At 34.4% G+C, this 22,032-nt stretch overlaps 1 protein-coding gene and 1 long non-coding RNA gene across 5 annotated transcripts in view; one reads left to right on the forward strand and one right to left on the reverse strand.

Moving 5' to 3' along the window:
- Positions 1-4,263: 4,263 nt before the first annotated feature.
- On the reverse strand, positions 4,264-20,287 carry LOC130052624 (uncharacterized). The gene is made up of 2 exons (XR_008800986.1): positions 20,216-20,287; positions 4,264-4,777 (listed from the first exon to the last, which is right to left on the reverse strand). It is a non-coding gene; the product is annotated as an uncharacterized LOC130052624 (long non-coding RNA).
- Positions 13,156-22,032, forward strand: part of LOC125675678 (uncharacterized) — a 38,749-nt gene continuing 29,872 nt past the window's right edge. For 3 of the 4 annotated variants that reach the window (XM_056158141.1, XM_048913458.2, XM_048913463.2), the window contains exons 1-2: positions 13,156-13,300; positions 14,525-14,592. The gene's annotated coding sequence lies outside the window, so the exon portion shown is untranslated. Of the gene's footprint in view, positions 13,301-13,378; positions 14,493-14,524; positions 14,593-22,032 lie in introns of those variants that run through there. The other variant, XM_048913462.2, reaches the window with a different exon arrangement.

The raw sequence follows: 22,032 nt of genomic DNA on the forward strand, positions 1-22,032 counted from the left end.
TTAACATAGGTCAAAATTATTTTCATTCCTTAAATAGGGTCATGTCAGAAGAGAAGTACAATCTTTCAAAAGTGAAGTTGTTTACATATAGGTTACAGTGCAATATCCTTGACCCAGGCGCCTATGGTTTCATGGGTTGAATCTGCCTAATGATTGACGGTTTTTTTTTCAACAGAGTATTGCTGTGTGTAGACCCAGCATACGGGGTGTTTCCAAATTAATACAGACTATTTGATTTAAAATGAAATAATATCAATTATAGAATACCATGAGGATATCAAGAAAGATGGATCCGTGTCACATATGATCCACATTTTGAGAGGCCATGGGCAAAATTAATAACCCAAATCATGTCTCTCAAAACAAGTATCAGTTTTAAAGTATTCCAAGTTTACAGGAAGGTCACAGCTAAGAAAAATTCCAAATTTCCTCTTTATTGCCAACAATTGCTCAAATCACTTATGATCCTGAATATATGTGTGTGTGAAGCGGATTGGCAGGGAGCGCCATACATGGGTTAACACATGAAGCTGGTGACGTCTCTGCCAGATTCTCAACAGGGACGTAAAACAACATACAAATATGTCTAGTATCTCGCTCAATATTAAATGCATGTAATTGCAGTTATTATAAGCGCGAGGAAAATTGAGACATGAGAAAAAAAATGTGCCAGAGTACAGGGTGAGATAGTTTATTAATACAATGGAATCTGAATTGCTTGAAAGATGTATATTGATCAAGCAGTCTGCCCTGTTTCCTGGATGTTATTGACCAAGTTTGCTGCCCCTCCCTCTAGAGACGGGTTTAGATTATCATCACTGGATGAAAATGTTGGATTGGATAATGAGGTATTATACACATAAAATACGGAAGCCTTACAGGAATCACGCTGATCGTCTGTCTGTCCGTCTCTTCGTTCACACTTTCGTTGTGATATGATAAAGTGTTTCCTCCGTAACGTCTTGGAATTTTGTGCTGAAATACACCACGAGAAAGACACTGTAAATATTGTGGTCATATCGCTTTGTTTGTCTGTACATCTGTCTATGTATCGTAACACGATAATGAAGATAGATTCCATCCTACCAATTCTAAATTTCCTGCAGTAATTAATTTGAAAGAGTTACGGACTGTCTTGAACCTAGCAAACTAATGCCACAAAGCGGGACACTTTTGTGATGCTTATCATCACTATGATATCTACATGTAGTTGTATATGCATCGATTTTGACAATTGTTGGTAGATAATGGAGAAATTTGGATTTTTCATAACTGTAAACTTGGAATACTATAAAACTGATACTTGTTTTGAGAGAGACATGATTTGAGTTAGTAAATAAGGATCTACAGTTTTGCCCATGGCTTCTCAAAATGTGGATCATATGTGACACGGATCCATCTTTCTTGATATCCTCATGATATTCTATAATCGAGATTATTTCATTTTAAATCAAATAGTCTGTATTAATTTGGAAACACCCCGTATGCTGGGTCTACACATTCTATTCATCTACGTCACATTAATACTCCGTTGGAAAAAAGTCAATCATTAGGCAGATTCAACCTATGCAACGTGGTTTAATTTTCGATCTCCATTTAATCTATGCAAATTAGCATACCGGATGTGTATTTTACTAAGAAATGACACTTCGAAAACGAGCGGCCTCGCAGAGATCCCCAGTCAGGGTGATCAGAAAGAAACCGACAACTCCAACACCCAAATAGCGAATCTCCCGGGAGTACCGTATACATGTACATACATCATAATAAATTGGTAAATGTATACCCGTGTCATATTATGCAATTACAATTTGGTATGGACATCTACATCACAAGCCGGTATGCGTTTTGAATATCTATGTCATTTGGATATTAAACTACCAATGTGCATTCAATATCATTTGGGGTTTTCCGTTCCAAATGCATGTGCGTGCATCAGAACATGACAGGGTTTAAAAAAATAACCCGTTAAAGTTGATAACCTTGGATAGCTTTGATAAGAGTCGCCATCACAGCTCAATATTTTTATCAACTATTCATGTAGGAATATTTATTAAATGTAAATATAACCATATACAATATGAAGTGGGTCACGCTTTATGATAAAAATAACTGGATTGAAATAGCACTTGCAAGTTCTCATTATACTCCCATAACTCCGGAAGTTCATAGCGTGTATGTCATTGCAGTCATACACTCCTTGTTAATAGTATTAAAGGACACATCTCGTGTTTTCAAAGTATACAGAATTATATGCATTTTGTCTTCCTTATGCTTATAGAAATTAATTGTAATAGTTCGTTCGCTGAAGTATTGCGATAATTAGCCACAATACGGACTTAAATCTAAGCCCCGATTTCAAAAAGCCTAGTTAATTAGATAGGTAGTCACGTGGTACAGTGACGTCATATGCGACCTTCGTCGATCAACTTGTTGTAAAAGTAGTGTTAGATATTTTTAAAAACTCGGGTTTTAGGGGTCTAATTTATTTACCATGGATAACATTTATTTCGATGTTGACAAATTTCCCGAGTCTTATATCTTTTAGCCACCAGTGCATACAAATAGCGACCCAAATGTAGCGAGAAAAGCGAGTATGAAATCTGCATAGCGAGTAAATAATGTTTACATGGGATCACTGTCTAAACACAATTTGGTAATGCCATTTCTGTAAACAACTGTAATTAGCGTTGTTGCTTTTCTAAAATAAACAGTGCAATTATTATTAAATTTATTTTTGGAGAAGTTAGATAGGCCTAAATTATGATACGATTATGTATCATTGACAACTAGGCCTACTGCCACGGGTGCATTTCGAAAAAAAATAATAATAATTATGATCAAACTTAATTTGAAAATCACAATACTTTTAAATTATTTTATTAAAGCAATTTTATTAGGCCTAATCATTATTTTTTGTTATCAACACGTTGTTACTTAGGAAGTGGGAGCGCGGCGTGCTGTTGTTGTAAACACGTACGCGTTCCTTAAAAAAAATGAAAGTATTATAATTCAATTCAATGTCGGGAAATATTATATTTTATTATTTATAATTGAAAGTTCAATTATCTTTTATCTTTAAATTTCTCTTTTTTAAAACTACCAGTTGGTAGACACTGCAAGCAAAGTTCTGCCTATATGTTGTTACAAGGTGAAGTCAGTTGGTGCGAGTGTGTATTGAATTCGAGAGCAGAACGGAAAGCATATGCCGTAGGCCCTATATGTAACAGTTCGATAGAACCATTTTCTCGCAGTTTATCTACATCTTTCTCCAAGTGCTTGTTTGAAAAAGTACAGGAACAAATTCTACTGGGGGTTTTTATGGCAAAGTCGTTGTGCCGACAAAATATACCCACGTCTTGTCCCTCATACCTTCCTTCGAAAATTGAAAAAAAAACACAGTCCAAATCCTCTCTACTGACAGCAAGTACACTCTTAAACGGCACAAAACACCCTAATGCAGTGTTATTTACAAGCTGTTAATGTGATAATTGTTTGTTTGTCAATTAAATCTAATCTGTTTATGAAATGGCTTTCAACTGTTTTCAAATCTTCTCGCTCGAGGTCGCATATGACGTCACAGATAATGGCGCGTAAAATATCGAAGAAAATGTGCATATCGCAAGATTTGAATTTCATCGCTTTCAAACTCGAAAACTACGCAAACTGTTTCATTTAAAGTACATGTAAAGTAGTTTTAGGCATGGAATGAATTAATTTTGCTGAAAAAATTAAAAAGTTTAAAAACATGCGATGTGTCCTTTAAAAAGCAGCGTATCGTCAAGTATATATCATCAAATTCTTCTGCTTAGTCTTTTTCATGCTGTGTTTCAACAGGAAATTCATTATTTTACAATGTATCTACAGTGCATTTTTAAAATATTTAGCTTTAGTTTCTTCGATTTGATAGCGATTACTTTTCTAAGTAGGTACATATGCAAGGTCGGGGTATGGAAATGTTACAGTCGTATTTAATGATGAATACACACGTACAACCACACATCTATAAAATTAATGTGTGAAATACACAAATTTCAAGAAAGGGTAGTATATTATCGATTACTTTAGTGGACATTTTTGTCGAAGTTCGACGTAAATAGATATTGAAGATTTAAAAGTAAATAAAACATCTTTCTTTAAAAAGATACAGACACAATTTAGTTAGTATATTTCACTCAAACCCTGAAATGGTACATGAGGTATATGAAACGCATCTACATATGCACAGTACCAGGGTTCAAAGAGAGAAAAAAGTCAAGAGAATAGACAATATTATTGATCTTTAAGATACATGTAAGCATACACAACTTTATTATACATATAAAATTTCTAGAAGTCCACAAAAATGGTTTATGCTTGTAGTAGAACAATATTTTATATTGAGAAAATATCTGCGTAATTGGCACAATACTTCACATTCCAGAATATGATCAAATTAATCTCCAATTTGGTTACAATTGTATACTATACAAAGGCGTTCATTTCTCTCACCAATACTCCATCTGCCTACTTCGACAGGAAGGTGGTGGTTTGTAGTTCTAAATTTACCCAAAACTTCGTTGTAAGGATGTCAAATATTCCGCACATTCAAAATATGTTTTCGACTTTCTGTAAACCACTCCCTTTGAAGACCTACATACATGTATATATCATCCTATCATTTTTGTAGAAATTCACCGCCTAGCCTTTGATTCCCAGTTGTCTTACAGTGTAATCCACACGGCGTCATAATTGCGTGATGCCTGCTCAAACCACATGTTTCAGAGGCCACACTTGTCTAAAATAATTTTCGAAATAAAATTCATGGGTATTTTGTCAGATTTGTTACATATATACATATTAACAATCGTACTCGCTTGCCATTGCTATTGATAAAGTTTGCCAAGTAAGAGATCATTTTATTAAAAATTCAGATAAATACATGCATAAAGGATACCGCTCAGTCTTACAGTAAACAATATAACTTGGCGTACTACGTTTTACGATTTTTGAAAAAAATATTTTTCATTTTTTTTTATTTTAAACATTAAAGATAACACTCATTTAACGTTGACAGTTAAAATTTTGACCTTCTGAATGCAAGAATAAAAGCAATATTTTAGCCTTAAACTTGTGTTATGTTAACAAAGACTCGAGTATTTCTATGTACACTCTGATCATTGGACGAATTTGGCTACAGTTTTTGGCACTTTAGTTTTCCTTTTAGCACTTACAAGATTTCGTCATTTCGAATTTCCAAACTTTCGGCTTGAGCATCACTGAAGAGACATTATTTATCGAAATGCGCATTTGGTGCATCAAAATTGGTACCGTATAAGTTTTACATACAAACAAACCAGTGAAATATTAATTTTGTAATATAAAGCATCTTAATTTTGCATAGTCACAAATTGTAAATTTTAGATGACACATTTTACCCAACGAATGCTTGAAATGTGAAAAATAGAATAAACCTAGATCAATATTCATTTCTTTTGAAAATTTCGTAAACAATAGCATACCGAAATCTTTGTTTACAAAACAAATAATAAACTCTCTAAATGTATAACCTTAATTCTTATGTGAAAGGTGTTCACAGTAAGTTTTGCAAAGTTCGCAATAGCTATTATTATGAGAAGTTTCTTGGTGAACACATTGATAATATATTGCTTTACACCAATCATATTGACTCAGTATAAAAACAACCTAAACTACAAATTATTTGCACTATGCAACATAAAAAGGATCCATACCCTGCATACCAGAAAGCTTTATTACAAAGCATATGTTCTGCTGTCTAATAACTTCTGCTTGACTATTTGGGGTAACATATCCAATCGTGGTATGGAAAGTTACAAAATAGAGCTGCAAGGATAATTCTGGAAACAAATCAAGATTCTCCTTCTTTATTATTTGAGAAACTTGGTTGGCTGAGCTAGATGATTTACTAACATTTTCACAGTTTGGCTCCCGATTATCTTGGCGAGTTAATTGAAATTCAATTCTCTGCTTTTTATCGGTAGATTCTGAATCAAATCACGATCTTCGATTACCAAAGTTTAACACAATTATTCAAAACCTCTTTATGATACTTAGATGTGAACCTCTTTATGATACTTAGATGTGAACCTCTTTATGATGCTTAGATGTGAACCTCTTTATGATACTTAGATGTGAACCTGTGGAACGAACTACCACAACACATGAAGCTTTCTTAGTTTCAACATCTTTTTAAAAATAACCTAGAGAAATACATTAGCAGCTGCTGTACCAGTATTTAAGCATTTTCCCCTATCTTTTCGCATATAAATTCTATACATTTAGGTCTTTTAGTCGCAATTTAAAAAATTATATTTTGTGATTATTTATTACTGATATTCAATTATAATAAGTTATATAGAGTGAAATGCGTTACGATATTCTTGTGTTCATGTTTTTCAGACTCTGTTTGAAGTTATTATTCTTGTATAAAATTGTATGTATCAACTGGAAGGCCCTGGGGAAGAATCGTGGGCGCACTAATCTCGTCACCCTCTTGAATTAAAGTATTATTATTATTATTATCATTATTATCAAACTCATTGAACGCAAACTGTAAATCGTTTGCAGACTCTGCTTAAATAAATGCGTCATATATATAGAACAATACAAACATCTTCATCTACAAAAATAATTCTTCTTTAACGCACTCAGTAATTGTACATGTATGATGTAGTAAGACCAATAACAATTTTGTCAACACGCAAGAGCTTGTTCTGCGTATGGTCAGTTTTTAAATCGAGGCAAGCTACTGACAAACAAGTTGATGGTACAGGGATTTCAACAGTCTCGTTTAGAGTCAACATTTCCCAAATGCTATGGTCGTTATAACGATCTAGTTTACCAATACAACTTATCATTGGGTCAAATGCTGTTTAACGTATTTAATTCCGATTGTTAGAACGTTCGTGGCACACTGATTTTGACTACGGATAACTGTTTACCTGATCAGTGACCAAGGTATAGGGCTCTCGGCAAGTGTGACCGGTCGACAGGGAATGCTTACTCCTCCTAGGCACCTGATCCCTCCTATGGTGTGTCCAGGGGTCAGTGTTTGCCCAACGTTCTATCATGTATTGCTTATAGGATTTATGAGATTGATCACTGTTCGTTATCTTCACCTTTCTTATGATCTTTTAAAGCATTTATTTATAATGAAAACAGAACTGGAGATAAGTGTTCTCCTTAGCGAGCACCAACATTGCAGTTAAAGTATTTATATGATATTATACCATTACCACATATCTTTGATTTTATAACTTTGTACATATTTTGTATATCCATGAAGCATTTACCATACATTCCACTTTTCAAAAGTTTCACCAAAGTCATTTGGATATGATATTGATGGAATCATGTATAGTGTAGGTCAAGCTGTCATATAAGTTGATAGGCACGAAATTCAATGTTCAAAAGGTTCAATCACGAGTAGAAAAACATTTCAATAGAAAGTTTAGTCTAGAAAGACTGATTCGAAACATGTAACTAACACATTCATTTCATTACAACCAGATGTACAATTCGTAATCAACATTCTCCCACCTATCTTTTAATTTCGTGATTATCATTTTCATATTTCGATGGCGAAATGATACTTTTAAAGTGAAAATTGCCCCTGAATTGACAAATGCCATTAAAAATTAGAAGTCACATATGTACAAAAACGCATCGCTAATGGATTTGTTTCTCAGAGAGGGGGAGGGGCTATAGTGAAATGTTTAAGCCTCTAAACCACTCTGTTTGTAATTTGAAATGAATGTGGGTAACGTGAGTAAATGATAGTGCAGAAGCTTAGATTCTAAACCAATTTCATGATTTTTATAAATCTAATATCAGCGTAGCTTTAAAAACTGTTCACGCTTTGAAAGATGATAATAACCATTACTGATATGCCAAGGACGACCTGATATAAATATGTCGAGGAAGAGAGACAGTTGTCATATCTACATGCATGATTTAAAAAGATATTTTGTAATGTAATATCTCGTTAAAATATTTTTATCACGTAATCCTTTGGTATTTTAGGCTATGATATAGTTTAAAGTTTTCGTAAATTGAGGAGCAGTCAAATAAGTTACATGTACCTTTAAGAGTCTAATAAGTTAGATTGATTGATTTAATATTGTTTAACGTCCCTCTCGAGCATCTTTCACTCATATGGAGACGCCACCATTGCCGGTGAAGGGTTGCAAAATTTAGGCATATGCTCGGCGCTTACGCCTTTTGAACAGGGAGGGATCTTTATCGTGCCACACCTGCTGTGACACGGGGCCTCGGTTTTTGCGGTATCATCCGAAGGACCGCCCCATTTAGTCACCTCTTATGACAAGCAAGGGGTTCTGAGGACCTATTCTAACCCGGATCCCCACGGGACTCTAATAAGTTAGATAATCTGTCCATAATTTAAAAAAAGAATAATGTATAGTTATTTTCAACTTTTAGACGGTGCTAGGTACATGTAAATCCGAAAACTTCTCGGACAATAACAAACAAACTGAAAAAAGAGACACCGATAAAGGTTAAATTCAAATTTATTAGATTCACAAATCACATTTAATTACCTTGGATACAACGTAATTATGAAAGACAAATCTTTATGCTTTATGGGAATTTCAATTGATTTAGAACCACATTCAAAATAATCTGCACGCCGTTTAAATTTCTTTGCATTTTAATTCCTTATTTCCAAATCTTATTTTTGAATCGATATTTTCACTTCCCTAGATAATTTTTCTTACTGTCACAAGCCAGATCATTTCGATTCAAGGGTTTGTGGAATCTCTCTCTCTGCTTTCTGCATGTACATATAGGTTGACTTTAAGTATTGAACTATATGTTCGTAAAAAACATTGCTTTTTAGATCAAAAGTTGTGTGTGTGGTTGCTGTAAGGCTATAAATTAAAAGGTAATGGTCGGGGGGGGGGGGACCATAGGCGCCTGGGACAAGAATATTGCACTATAGCCTATATGTAAACAATGGAGGAAATTCGAACCTCGAATAAATAATGTCTCTTTATACATTATTTCATGTTTCAGGATGCTTAAATACACGTGTCATAATCATAGAACACTAATTCATCCACGTTTTAAAAATTCATAACATATAACAAGGCTTGCAACTCAATCTACCCCTTTCCGTACCCCATGAGAGATATTTGTCGATTTAAATTTATTTACACAGCTTACCAGCTAGTTTCAGAGCCCCATTCACTCCCGGTAATTCTTTAATGATTCAAATCCTCTAATAACAGCTGTCTATCCGCTGTATATTTTTAATAATTTTTTTCTGTCCAGAGTCATCACATTCAAATCTCTAATCACAGAAGTGCGTAAACAGTACAAAACTCGAAACGGAATAAGGGATATCCGAATTAATCTGAGTTCTGAAAGATGCGATGTCTAAGTAAACCCCAGAGGAAATCGAGAGTATTGTTGCATTATCTAACAACAGCATAAACTATCATGGTTTTATAAAGTTGCCATAAAGTTGAGTTGTTAGTTTGCCGTTAAAGACCCATCTCATGACCGTACGGTCAATGAAAAAGTAGGCGGAGCCTAATCTGTTTGGAGCCTAATCTAAACAGATGTTATTTACCTGGAGTGACCAGGGTCTACCAAGGTGTTAATTGCTATATCCCATGGCACTCAAAGAAATACACAGAGGCAGAACATGGCAGAAATCTACCTGTCCATGTTTTTTTTTTTTTTTTTTTTTTTTATAGTTTTGATATACACAGGACCTGTCTCAGGGACCTCTACAGAGTTTCTGTGGTCATAGTGTTTGAATAATGGTTGTATTCCTAAGGGTAGCTGACACACATTCTACACCCACCCCTCTTTCTCTCTCTCTCTGTCATTGACTCAATGAATAATTTCTGTTATAAATATAGAGGTATCATAAATTGATGACATAAATTATTTCAATAGGTTACAAGTTTTAAAACTTATTGTGCAAATTATTGTTTGATTTCTGATTGTGTAATTTATAATACATGTACAGGTATATAGAGGTGGAAAATTACAATTATATTGAAATTGCATTGTTCAGGGGTCGTTTTAAAAACAATTGAATTACAAGAAAATAGCAGATGAGGACAGGTCATTGCTATCAAAACTCAAGTATACTGGGCTTCCTCAAGATCTAAAGAATGCCCGTAGATACTGGCTGTTATTGTTATCAAAACACCTCTCTGGGGTAGCCCCAGACCACAGTGTCTGCAGATGTCACTCCACCTGAGATCTATTGTTAAATGTTTGATTGGTAGGCAGCTTACAATTTGGGGGTGTCAACTTAAAATTGGGTCTTTAATATCTACTTTCAATAAAATATCTAAGTATGAAGCAGAAGTGGACAACTCTGTGGTGTCTTTTATTTCGAGTTCTCATATAGAAGTTTTTTAATAAATTCTGCTTCATAAGAATATAAAAACAGGTCAGCTAACAAAGGAGCACAATTCGTGCCCATGGGAATATAATATAAATATCAAACAAAAATCACAAGGGTCATCTCTGTGATGGCATTGGTTTGATAACGATAATAAATATGTTGTACAATTTACCAATCTATTTACAAATTCTCTCCATAAATCTTGTTTTTTCATAAACTTGCCTTATTATTCATGATATGTATAACCACCTGTGGTAAAAACTAAAGAGTATATTACTGGCCTTTATACCAATATATTGCAAAATGGCACTTTGTTGATTTTCATTGATAAATATAAATAATTTGGTAAATACATGAATAATATATCAACTATCATCAAAAAACGTTAAAGACCCTTAAGACATATATCAAGATTAACGATGAAATGAAATGCAGTTTGAATACTGCAGATTTGGATATTTTGCCAAAATTCATCCTAATGACAATAAATACAAACCTATAACATTTTCAGTCAAAATGAAAGGCATAAGCAATTGGTACTTCAAAATAAACATGGGAAAGTTTAACATATTGATGAATATTACATGTAGTTAAAGTAATAAAATACATGTCGACAAGAACTGTAGTCCAGTAGGTTGGGCTACTACCCTTCCCCCCTATCAAACACAAAGTAGCTATATATACAAGGGATACTGTAATTGCCTAGTCAGCTATCATTAATGTCTAGAACTATATATTACTATAACAATAAGTATCATTGATAAACTAACGCTACCCAATATTCGATTGCTGCATTTGACCTTAATTTTATTCAATATTTGAAGACAATTAAGACTAGTTCTGGATGAAAAATACAGACTCCACAAGGCTGAAATGATGTGGAAATTGAGGTATACATATAGTTTCTGCACGGAAAAATCCCATGTTTCAGCGAAAATTTAGGCTGTCCACGTTTCCATAACGCAACGTAAACATACTGAATCAGATGTTTCTGCACAATTTCAACTGGCATAAACTACTTGAATACATATAGTTTCTGGTGGGTTTCCGTAATGTTTCAGTCAACAATCCATTTGCATACAGCATAAATTTCTAGTATCTAGCACTGCAGAAAATGAATAATATCATTGATGCTTGTTCAGTGCTGACTGTAATCTAAGTTGATGTACCAGTAATTAGTACATTTTGAATACTAACATAAAACAACTCATTTTACATAGTTGTTTATTCAACAACCATGGATCACAATGTTTCCAAAGAAATTATTACAAACACTAACAAAACTGTCATTTTCTTAAGGGGGGGGGGGGGGGGGTAAATTATATACATTCCTCTTCATGTGAAAATATTACATGCATCCGAGTAGTATAATACATTATGGCATAATTGTTCATAACATAGAAGCTGAATATAAATCTCCGCGATATATGCAATATACAGTTCTTGGTTTACAGAAAAAGCAAGCACTATAATATGGACCTCAAATACAACATTGATATTAAAACGTTGTTATATTTTCTTATCATTACATGGGGATCCGGGTTAGAATAGGTCCTCAGTACCCCCTTGCTTGTCGTAAGAAGCGACTAAATGGGGCGGTCCTTCGGATGATACCGCCAAAACCGAGATCCCGTGTCACAGCAGGTGTGGCACGATAAAGATCCCTCCCTGCTCAATGGCCATAAGCGCCGAGCATAGGCCTAAATTTTGGCTGTTAAACTCACAATATTTCCATTCTCAAAAGCTCTTAACAAGTTCAAATAAAGTTAATCCGCTATAGTGAGGCCGTCACTGGGAATAGTTGGGGCCTCATCGACCTCACTTCAGTGATCTTGTATAACCACTGCATACAGTGTAAGTATTTTCGCCTTTGAAGTCTGTTTCGCCGTCTTATTTTAACGACCTCTGGATTAATCACTTGAAGCAACAATCGAACACTCTCCCGATTCGCAGCAAAACCATTCTTGATACACTTCAAGTGTAAAACTTTATATCCATGTAACTGACCTGATTTGTCAACTTGTTCCATTATAAACATAGCCACATCAAGAATATTCGAATAACACTTGCGGCGAAGCAAACCCATTTTTGCCAAAAGACATCTCAAGCTTCTAATACTAATCACGATCCCATTATAAAAAGCTAGCGACTGCAAAATTTCTTTGTGGTTAAATCCTAACTTGAAATAAAACTTCACAAGCACGTCAACTGTTTCTACACCGTTCATAGTTGTTGTTTGGTGAAATTATGTCATTCATATGGCTTAATCATGTCGTAATAACGACTTATTATCTCGTTATTACGACTTAGTATCTCGTTATTTGACTTATTATGTCGTACGTATAACTTAGTATTTCGTTATTGAAACTTATTATGTCGTTCGTACGACTTAGTGTTTCTCGTTCGTACGAGTTATTATCTTATCATTACAACTTAGTATCTCGTTAATACGACTTTTGATGTCGTTCGTATGACTTATTATCTCGTAAATACAACTTATTATCTCATTATAACGACTTATTATGTCGTACGTACATGTACGACTTAGGATGTGTCGTTTATGCAACTTATTATCTTGTAATTACGACTTATTATGTCGTTTGTACAACTTAAGTATCTTGTACGTACGACATATTATCTCGTAATAACGACTTATTATCTCGTACGTACGACATAGCAAAAAGTTATATCAATTGGCAGCAATGCACTTCCGTACGTTTTAAATAGCCACGTCATTTTGGATACTTGATATCATTTTGGGTTTTCCGTTTCAATTACACATGCGTGTGTAACAACGTGACAGGATTTATAAACAACCCGTTAGAGTAGATAACATATATAAGGCTTTGATAACAGTCGCCATTACAGCTCAAGATTTTTTGAAGAACTATTCAGGTATTTATTCAGGAATACAGGGATACTTGAATATAAATATAACCATATACAATATGAAGTAGATTACGCTTTGTGATAAAGATAACTGAATTGAAATAGCACTTGACTCATTTGTAAGTTCTTATTATAATCCTCTAACAACGGAAGTTGGGGGGGGGGGGTGTTCGTCGTTGCATTCCTACTCTCCTTGTAAATATTATCAACAGAGTATTGTCACATTTACATCATCACATTCCACAGCTTAGTCTTTTTCATGCTGTGTTTGAACAGTGCATTTTTAAGAAAAACAATTTGGTTTTAATTTCTTCGATTTAATGTAGAACACTTTCTTGAATAGTAAAGGATCCGGGTCAGGAAATGTTTCCGTCGTATTTACTGATGAATGCAAACATAAAACCATAAATCTACAAAATGCATAAATTATAAGAAAGGGTCGTCTGCTAAAGGTTCATCGTCGGTTACCCACGGGTGCTTCTATTCGATTATCTCCATCATCACCCGTGGGTCAATCCTATTCAAATAGCTCGTTTCTCATTAAATATGCATGAACTTTTTGACCTTTTCTTATCCAATGAAATCATCGGTTACATATACCTATTGATCTTCTGCTTCGGAGATAAATATGGTGGCCCATGTTTACGATGTAAAAAGGTAACCAAAGGAAAAATTGTGAAATATGTAGCGAAATTATCAAAGACAAAAAATCCTACAGACAGGTGAAATCAAATGTAGATTTTTGTCAGTTATTTTTAGAACTGAACTTGGAAGAAGACGGTTACGTTTGCAAGTTTTGTGTTAACAAGTTAAATAGACTTGTCAAAATTGACGACGACATTAAAACGAAAGTAGCGAAGTTGACCGAGAAACGGAATGAGTTGTTGGCAGAATTAAAAAATGCTGTCGGTAGCAAAGTACTTACACCTGTCATTAAAAAACGGGGACGACAAAAAAACCCACACCAACACCCCGTAAACTAAAGGTCCGACGCTTGTTGTCATTCCCAAATTCTCCTGGAGCTAGTAACGTGCGTGACCCAGCTGATTCCATAAAGCCATTGAGAGATGAATCAGCAGGAGAGAGATCTCAGCAACCTGCAGATGTATTGGATGAACAAATTCAGCCCTTAGTAGTAGACAGTGTACAACCTGATTCACAAACTAAGTTATACCATGAAAAGGACTTTGGTGTCAAGGTAATATTACAATATTATTACTTTTATTGTAGTGAAATATGGGGAGCGTGAGTGGACTCATAACCGTGGTTTGCGACGATGCTAAAGGTTACGCCGAGAGGTAACTTTACTGGACATTTTTGTCCAAGTTCGACGTAATTAGATACTCAGGAGTGAGCAAAGAAAGCAGCTTTCTGAAAAAGATATAGACACAGTTCAGTTTAGCATATTTCATAGTAACCATAAAATTGAACATGAGGTATATGACGTATATAAAACGTACCTATACACAACAACAGGGGTCATAGAAACAAAAAATCAGGAGAACAGACAATATTATTGAAAATGACCATACACAACTTTCTTAGAGATGCAAATTTCTAGAAGACATAAGTTCACCAAATAGTTTTAGTATTTGTGGCAGAACAATATTCTATATTGAGAAAATGTCTGTGTAATTGCACAAAGCTTTACATTACAGAATATGATGAAATGCATCTCCCATTTATCTTCAATTTGATGTTTTTGTAGTTTTAATGAAAGATGAAGATAACGAACAGTGATCAATCTCGTAACTCCTATAGGCAATACAAAATAGAAAATTGGGCAAACACGAACCCTGAATATACCAGAGGTGGGATCGGGTGCCTAGTAGGAGTAAGCATTCCCTGTCAACCGGTAACACCTATATCTTGATCAGATAAACGGAGTTATCCGTGGTCAAAATTAGGTGTGCCAAGAACGACCTTACAATCGGTATGAAACACGTCAGACAGCATTTGACCCAATGATACATTGTAGGTTGTATTGGCAAACTAGCCTTTGGAATATAAAATTTTGTGATTGTTCATTACTTATCTTCAATTATGATATGTGATATAGACTGAATAATGTTACGATATTCTTGTGTTCATGCTTTTCACATTTTCGACTTCTTCTCCAGAACCACTGGGCCAATTTCAACTAAACTTGGCCAAAAGCATCCTTGGGTGAGGGGCGTTCCATTTTGTTCAAATAAAGGTACATGTCCCTTTCAAAGGGGAGATAATCACAAAAATGCAAAAGCAATAGGGTGGGGTCATTTAATAATCGTCTTCTCAATAACCACTAGGCCAGAAAAACTGAGATTTACATGAAAGCTTTCTGACATAGTGCAGATTCAAGATTATTAAAATCATGGCCTCCGGGGGTAGGATGGGGCCATAAGGGAGTCAAAGGTTTGCATACAAATATTATGTAGGGAAATCTTTAAAAATCTTCTTCTCAAAAACCACTGGGCCAGGAAAGTCGAAATTTACATGACAGCTTCCTGACATAGTGTAGATTCCAGTTTGTTAAAATCATGGCCCCCAGGGGTTGGATGGGGCCACAATAGGAGATAAAAATTTTGCATACTAATATATATGAAAAATCTTTAAAAATATTCTCAAAAACTACTGGGCCAGGAAAGTTGAAATTTACATGACAGCTTCCTGACATAGTGCAGATTTCAGTTTGTAAAAATCATGGCCCCCAGGGGTTGGATGGATCCACAAGGGGGGATTAAATTTTACATACAAATATAATGGGGAAATCTTTAAAAATCTTCTCAATAACCACTGAGCCAGAAAAACTGAGATTTACATGAGAGCTTTGTGACATAGTGCAGATTCAAGTTTGTTAAAATCATTGTGCCCGGGGGTTGGATGGTGCCACAATAGGGATCAAACTTTACATACAAATATATAGGAAAACTCTTTAAAAATCTTCTTCTCCAGAACCACTGAGACAGAAAAGCTGAGATTTACAGGAAAGCTTCCTGACATAATGCACATTCAAGTTTGTTAAAATCATGGTCCCTGGGGGTATGATGGGGCCACAATAGGGGATCAAAATTTTACATAGTAATATATAGGAAAAATCTTTAAAAATATTCTTCTCAATAACCACTAGGTCAGAAAAGCTGAGATTTACATGAAAGCTTTCTGGCATAGTGCAGATTAAAGATTGTTCAAACCATGGCCTCCGGAGGTAGGATGGGGTCACAAGGGGGTCAAAGGTTTGCATACAAATATTTTATAGGGAAAATCTTCTCAAAAACTACTGGGCCAGGAAAGTCGAAATTTACATGACAGCTTCCTGACATAGTGCAGATTCCAGTTTGTAAAAATCATGGCCCCCGGGGTTAGGATGGAGCCACAAGGGAGATCAAAGTTTTACATACAAATATATAGGGAAAATCTTTAAAAAATATTCTCATAAACTACTGAGCCAGGAAAGTGGAAATTTACATGAAAACTTCCTGACATTGTGTAGATTCAAGTTTGTTAAAATTATTGCCCCCGGGGGTAAGATGAGGCGACAATAGGGGATCAATTTTTACATACAAATATATAGGGAAAATCATTAAAAATCTTCTGATCAAAAATCACTGGGCCAGAAAAGTTTACATTTACATGAAAGCTTCCTGACCTTGTCCAGATTCAATTTTGAAAAAATCATGGCTCCCGGTAGTAGGTTGGGGTCACAATAGGGATCAAAGTTTTACATGCGAATACATTTGTATATAGGAAAATTCTTTAAATATGAGTCAATGTGACTCAGGTGAGCGATGTAGCCCATGTTAAGTTTATTTTTTTATTTCTCCACAAATGTATTTTGGTGCTTGTTGAAAGTCAGACTTAATATGTTTTTCCGGCATGTAAGTTTATACCAATTATGCATCTTATTCCTCTCTTTAAAAAATACATACATATCTATCACATGTTTTCATAGGTTAAATGTATATAACGAAATTTCAAGAAGCTAAATCTAGCTCAGCAAAACCTTTTGTATTGCTATTAATCAACAATAACAATGTTTTGAATTATTTGAAATTTAACATGTCTGTACTTATCTTGCCCAACCGTTGTTAGAGGATAGGTTTCCATGGCAATCGTTGCTACATGTAAGTGATATATTTGCATGCCTTTTTTTTTGTACCTCTCATAATATTTTTATACACATGGTTTCATCCAAATAGTGTATACTGGCCATAGAATTTTGTTAATTATATAGAACCAGTCTTAAGAACCATATTGGTTGTTGCTTGTTTTTTATGTCCCGTCGAGATTTTTTCATTCATATTGAGACGTCACCAGCTGTAGGTGAAATACCACACCTATCAATGGCTTAAGTAAGTTAGCTCCTGAGCTTTTGAGCACAACTGCGCAGGATGCTACAACTTAGTATTTACTGGTTCAATACTGATCCCATTGGTGCAAACATATTACACATCTATTACTGATCCCTTTCCTATTGAATTTTTTTTTATGTCAATTCCAATTTTGAAAGGGTTTTCCAGTGACTATATTTTGTGGCGAAAGGATTTATTAATCAGAAAGTTCTGAATCTGCTTGATATTACGGTTTCTGCTTCATCCAATATATCTTCTATTTTTATACTCCTATACATGTATAATGTATTTCAGTTTTATAATTTTTCATACAAGTAGTCGAGACTTGGAACTAGTTCAAATGTTGTAATTTATTAATTTGGTAGATATATTTTATTAATTTGGTAGATATATTTTTTCAGAACATCGATTCTTAAAAACATTAGAATTAATTTACTCGAAATTGTGTATAGAAATTTAGTATTTTCGCCAATAATCGAAAATTTTGGTCTCTTATCCCTACTTTTTTAAATTTCATTTTAAATTTTAAGAGAAGTCCTTGAAAATTATGTGAAATTTTAGCAATTGACATTACTCCTATAGCAGTCAGTATAAGGGGGGAACTTATACTGCCTCGCCAGATATAGTTGTAAAAATGCTTAAATATGATTTGTTATATACAACCTTCATAAGTGTACCTTACATTTGCTTATGCATAATTACATTACATCAATACAAATCATAGATTAATCATTCATTTGGTAATAACAATAATTATACTAATTAATCAAAATTAAAAATGAATCGCTCTCTCTATTATTTTTTAAATGATTTACATGTAATCAAGGAAGTAGAACCAATTAAAAATATTCAGAATCTGATTTTCTCATGATCATATTAGTGTTTGATATCGCTGTAATTATATCGCTGTAATTATATCTCTATAAACTGAAAAACAAAATGTAATATCATAAAAAAAAGATGTTTTTGAAAATGATTTTGTGAAACACCATTCGTATCATGCGTGTCTAATTTCCTTCCCGGCCTTTTTTTTTCACGCCCCCTGCATGGTCATCAATATCAGCACTTTTTAGTACCTACACTATTTCTCTCAGCACTAATCAGTGAAAAACCCAAAGTAATAAGGGAAGTAATATCAGTATTTCTAAATACCAACAGATATCATTAGTACCAAAAATAGAAATATCAGTAATTTAGTATAAAAGCTTATCAGTACTCTGATCAAAATAATAGTAATTATCAGCATTTATCAACAAACTAGGACGCGCTCGATACTTTATCTGTCCAGTGTGGGTCCAAATGGCAGGTGTCTGTGACAAAAACGCTACATAATACTGTCAGTGACAACTATTAGTGTTCTGTACATCTGATCAAGCATCGTCTCGGTCAACATTTAAAGAGTGTATCATGTATTGTATTCAATGCGTGCAGTTGAAATTTGAATAATACGAGTTCAACCCTGTAGCTAGAATCATCCTGGCTTCGGGGCCACCAGCGCCGAGATTTTCTCAAATCTGAGATTTCTCAAAAAATCCGAGTTTTTCTCATCTCACCCAACTGTGCCACCAAATCTCTCTCTCTCTCTCTCTCTCTCTCTCTCTCTCTCTCTCTCTCTCTCTCTATTATTTTTAAATGATAGAGAGAGGACCTATAAATATATACATGTATACATATAGTGATCCTTTATAACGCAATGTAAATATGTATATATCTAATATCCAGAACGATGGTTTTACTCATTATCATGTAAGATTCGTTTGTTTGTTTATTGCATAATGTGTTATCTAATTTTAAAAGTGATCTCAAGTTATTTCCACCACGGGATTACTTTATTACTAGATGTATCGTCGGTATAAGTACCCTACTGTATCGCGGATAAAAGCGTAGGATACATGCTGGTGCTATTTTGAAAATATGGGCTATTTTGTGATTTTTATATATAGAATCAATAGTTGTCTTTATATATATTGTATATATCATTGTGATTTAACGTGATTTGACTATTTGTTGTGATATTTCATGTACATATGAGGCATGTTGACTAGAAAAACGACAAAAGCTAGGTAGGTGTACGTTGCTGTCACAGGCAATCATATCGCTTGGATTCGAATTTACTATCAAATAGTAAATGTACAGAACTCTAAATATATATTTTGTTTTTGTTTTGATGTTTTCTGCCACACTCAACAATTTTTCAGTTATATGGTGTCGCCCAGTTTTTATTGGTGGAAGAGAGAACCCAGGTACAATGTACCTGGGAAGAGACCACCGACCTTCCGAAAGTAAACTGGGAAACTTTCTCACTTACCGACACGAGCGGGATTCGAACCCGCGCCGACAGAGGTGAGAGGCCGTGTGATTTTGAGCGCAATGCTCTAACCACTCGGCCACGGAGGCCCCACTTTAAATATAGGATACCCAAATTCGCCAATGAAAATACAATGAACCAAATGACAAAATCCTATTTTGTATTCTAATATATTTGTACATAATCAATGTATATTATTACTAAAGTTTTTTCCCGAAATTCCGTAAATTTCCAAAGATATGCAGATGTGAATTTTAAAGAAATGTTGATCGAATTTCTTACCTCAATTCATACACTGACGTCCGTAATAGGTTCTGTAAGTCTCGTCATGTGATTGCCGAGATTTAGCGAGATTATTAACTTCCGGGTACATCAACATCTCAGATTACACTGTGTAGAGAGTGGTATACATAGATATAGCGTTATCAATCGATTATGTGGAGGTTTTAACGAGATAAACATGGGAATTGAAGCATTAGTGAAGTGGTCGAGGATTCTTCGCTTCGTGCTTGACGAATTACGTATTAACCGCCAGTGTACAAGCATCGACGAGGCCGGGTACGTCTTGCAGAAAGAGCAGGTTGGTAAAAGCATAATCTATGAACTAGAGAGATGTACGATACGTTTTTATATTCTCAAATCATTCCAATTGAAAGTATATTAATACTTGAAAATAAAAACGGATTATGCATAAAACTTGCTTTGTATTTATACGAACGTACTGGGGAGATCGGAAGGGGTGGGGGGGGGGGGGGGTGAACAACGAAACTACATTTACGCACCTGCAGTGTACAGTTGTATATTCAATAATAAAGCGCATTAAATATGCCTATCTATATCAGTTACATCACAGATGGGTTAAGATTGTTTAATATTTTTAAAATATTTTATAGATATGCCTTGAATCTGAGGATAAAGGTGTTATGCATTGTGCATTCATCATCAATGTGGATGTCTGATGCCAGTATGCCCATAATGGGGCAGTATAAGTGTCGATCTTCATATGACAGCAAATTTTCAAAGGCAGGTACACAATTTAAAGATAAAATGATGTCAATACATGTTTGGATCTATATCTATTATGATTATAATAATTATAAGTTTATATGTTGTAAACTTTCTTTCTTTTTAGAAATTTCTTTCTTTATAAACTGTCTTGCTGTTATGCCCTCTGGGCCCAAAATTGGAATAAACTTATCTTATTTATACCCAAAGTAGGTAATAAATGGGTTCGAACTGTGAAGATAAAATTTTTACATGTAGATATATTGGAATTTTTCAGATATAAGAAGGCAAATAAAACTGTTCAATGTAAAATACGCCAGTAGTTGGATAAAACATCCAAAGTCGACACAGTCAAAGTTCACAACAACAATGAAGGAATTAACTGCATCCTCATTCCGCAGGGCAACAGGCCATTTTCAGCAACCCCTGAAATTCTTAATTGAGGCTAAGTGCCCATTTTCAGCTCGAACAATGACAATTAAAAAGGCCTGTGCAAATGTTGGGATTTCCCTCTTGGTAAGTCAGCATTATAGATTGAACAATTATGTGTATGTGTACCTAATACATGTACATAAGCTGTGCATATATGTATTCGTATATATCATTATGGATGTATCCAAGTTTATTATAACTTTAAAGTAACATTTTATGAATGAAATACAAATACTACTTAGGCTTCATTGTGATATTGAACTGCTAATGTTCTTTATAAACTTTACTTGCATCAAATTTTGAATACTGCAGTACATCTATGTCAAAATAAGTATGCATATTACAGTATAATACTTTCACCACTAATCAGAGCACTTGTAAATCATGTATATTTTATCAATACATGTAATGACATTTGCCATTTTAGAAAGTGATGCAAGGGATGGTTCGCTGCACCTCAAAACAAAATATGAATATTGGCATCAAATTCAAGGACAACAACACCTGAAAGACACCCAATGCTGTGATTTGCTAGTGTGGATTCCTAGTGACACTCAAATAATTCACATCGACAAAGATGTATTATGTCAACCTTTCAAGCGAGATAGAGTTTAATTATAATAATGAATTATTTTTGCAGTCTAAAACACACACACATAACC

Source organism: Ostrea edulis, chromosome 3 (genome assembly GCF_947568905.1).
Source record: "Ostrea edulis chromosome 3, xbOstEdul1.1, whole genome shotgun sequence".
Classification (NCBI taxonomy): Eukaryota; Metazoa; Mollusca; class Bivalvia; order Ostreida; family Ostreidae; genus Ostrea; species Ostrea edulis.